Raw genomic sequence first — 3,657 nt, 5'->3', positions numbered from 1 at the left:
AAACCCATGGGGCCCCCGGGCAATAGGGGATCATGGGGCCCCTGTGTCCTTGCCCAAACTCAAAAACTATGAAAAAGGTACCAGGGGCATCTCATAGGGCCCCTACTGACCCCGGGCCCTCAGGCAGTGCCCGAGTTTCTAAATGGTCAGTCAGCCCATGGTCCCACTACAGTCACACACTATTATTATTATATATAGGGCTGACATATTCCAGAGAACACTGAGCCAGTCACATCAGTCTCTGCACCAGAAGAGCTTACACTCTAATGTCCCATCACATTCACACACTAATATTATTATTATTATTATACATTTATATAGCTCTGTCATATACCGCAGTGCTGTACAGAGAACACTTGGCCAGTCACATCAGTCTCTGCACCAAAGCAGCTTACCCACTAATGTCTCGCACCAATATACATCTATATACTTCTGATATATACCACAGTGCTGTACAGAGAACACTGAGCTGGTCCCATCAGTCTCTGCACCCGAGGAGCTTACACTTGAATGTTCCACCACAGTCACACACTACAATTATTAATATACATTTATATAGCTCTGACATATACCGCAGTGCTGTACAGAGGCCACTGAACCAGTAATATCAGTCTCTGTACCAGAGGAGCTTACACTCTAATGTCCCACCACAGTCACACTAATATTATTTTTATATATAGCTCTGACATATACCGCAGTGCTGTACAGAGAACACTTGGCCAGTCACTTCAGTCTCTGCACCACAGGAGCTTACACTCTAACATTGCCAAGCACACATTATTATTCTTTGCTCCATACAGAGCTCATAGTCTAATCTCACACTCTGCGGCTAGTCAGCGCCAATATGTTTTTCTTCCCTCTGCCAGACTGTTGCTTTCACTGCTTTATTTCCAGAATATTGTACCAGCTGCATTACCCAGAATCCTCTGGGGACTTTTAGGATCCAAATAATTCACTCTAGGTGGTAGACTTCCCTACAAATCACAAGTCTGAAGCAAAAAAAAAAAACAAAAAACCATAAGGTGAACGGCTCTATATTTAATATACAGTCTTCAACTTTACAACTATCTGAAAGTATCCCCCGGTATCCGCACCCTCCAATTACTGGGCCACAATAGCGACGTTAAATATGATTTTATCACATGAGCCAGACAGAGCAGAGTGATATATTTAGCTGAGAATTGTATCTTAAAACGTACCCCTAAAATACCTTATTAATTTTGCATTAGAACCAAAACCCATTGCTTTATTGGCCCATTAAAATTCACTTTAGATGATTCGAGCCCTTCTGCTTTTTATCACCTGAAAAATATCCTAATGGAGGTATAAAACAAAACTTAGACTGCTGTGATTATTTTTTATTATCTCAATAAAACTTTTAAAAAGCTTCTTACAATAAAATGTTGTGGGAATGCATGTCAGGGTATAAAAATATCGACACAAAAGGGGAAAATATATATTGGGAAGGGTCAGACAGCGTTACCGCCTGCCCGATGAGTGCCGAGCGTCTCCTGTGGTCTTGTATTTAATAATAATGGCAGCAATCAGAGACACTTCGTTCGGCATTCTGAAAGTGTGAGAACTGAAGTGCCTTTAAAAGAAAAGTTTTGTATTTGGCAGGAGGAGCAGGAGAATGAAAATGGCAGCAATACGTTCTCAGTATATAAAGCTATGTCTTCAATTGTTGGTATCCAGTGTTAGAGGGAACTTTCACGTTAGTCAGGTTGACTTGCTTAGTGAGGCTGCTGCTGATATAGTTACATAGTTAGTCTGGCTGAAAAAAGACAAAAGTCCATCCAGTTGACCCATAAAAAAAAAAAGTTATAATCCTACACCCACAGTTGATCCAGAGGATAATGGCATGCAATGCCAAGCTGAAGGTTCTAAAGTGAGCAAAATCCTCTCTTATATTAAAAGAGGTATAGACTCCAGACAGAGAGATATCATTTCCCCGGTACAAATCATTAGTAAGACCTCATCTGGAATATGCAGTTCAGTTTTGGGGACCAATTCACAAAAAGAACATTGGGGAACTGGAGGAAGTACAGAGAATGGGAACCAAACTGATAAGAGGCATAGAGGAGATCAGCTATGAGGAAACATTAGAGGAACAATGTATTCTCTCTTGATCTCCATGTATAATACATAAGGGGGGATATGATCTCCATGTATAATACATAAGGGGGGATATGATCTCCATGTATAATACATAAGGGGGGATATGATCACCATGTATAATACATAGGGGGGATATGATCACCATGTATAATACATAAGGGGGGATATGATCTCCATGTATAATACATAAGGGGGGATATGATCTCCATGTATTAATACATAAGGGGGGATATGATCTCCATGTATAATACATAAGGGGGGATATGATCACCGTGTATAATACATAAGGGGGGATATGATCTCCATGTGTAATACATAAGGGGGGATATGATCTCCATGTGTAATACATAAGGGGGGAGATGATCTCCATGTATAATACATAAGTGGGGATATGATCTCCATGTATAATACATAAGGGGGGATAGGATCTCCATGTGTAATACAAAAGGGGGATATGATCTCCATGTGTAATACATAAGGGGGGATATGATCTCCATGTATAATACATAAGGGGGAGATGATCTCCATGTATAATACATAAGTGGGGATATGATCTCCATGTATAATACATAAGGGGGGATAGGATCTCCATGTATAATACATAAGGGGGATATGATCTCCATGTAGAATACATAAGGGGGGATATGATCTCCATGTATAATACATAAGGGGGGAGATGATCTCCATGTATAATACATAAGTGGGGATATGATCTCCATGTGTAATACACAAGGGGGGATATGATCTCCATGTATAATACATAAGGGGGGAGATGATCTTCATGCATAATACATAAGGGGGAGATGATCTCCATGTATAGATACATAAGGGGGGGGGGATATGATCTCCATGTATAATACATAAGGGGGATATGATCTCCATGTATAAATGCATAAGGGGGGATATGATCTCTATGTATAATACATAAGGGGGGATATGATCTCCATGTATAATACATAAGGGGGGATATGATCTCCATGTATAATACATAAGGGGGGATATGATCTCTATGTATAATACATAAGGGGGGATATGATCTCCATGTATAATACATAAGGGGGGATATGATCTCCATGTATAATACATAAGGGGGGATATGATCTCCATGTATAATACATAAGGGGGGATATGATCACCATGTATAATACATAAGGGGGGAGATGATCTCCATGTATAATACATAAGGGGGGAGATGATCTCCATGTATAGATACATAAGGGGGGGGGGATATGATCTCCATGTATAATACATAAGGGGGATATGATCTCCATGTATAAATGCATAAGGGGGGATATGATCTCTATGTATAATACATAAGGGGGGATATGATCTCCATGTATAATACATAAGGGGGGATATGATCTCCATGTATAATACATAAGGGGGGATATGATCTCCATGTATAAATACATAAGGGGGGATATGATCTCCATGTACATTACATAAGGGGGGATATGATCTCCATGTATAATACATAAGGGGGGATATGATCACCATGTATAATACATAAGGGGGATATGATCTCCATGTATAATACAT

The sequence above is a fragment of the Staurois parvus genome, unplaced genomic scaffold (assembly GCF_062004578.1).
Source record: "Staurois parvus isolate SC_StPar_1 unplaced genomic scaffold, SC_StPar_1.0 ptg001246l, whole genome shotgun sequence".
Lineage (NCBI taxonomy): Eukaryota > Metazoa > Chordata > Amphibia > Anura > Ranidae > Staurois > Staurois parvus.
The sequence above is the reverse complement of the archived record's forward strand: the minus strand, read 5'-3'. Positions refer to the sequence as shown.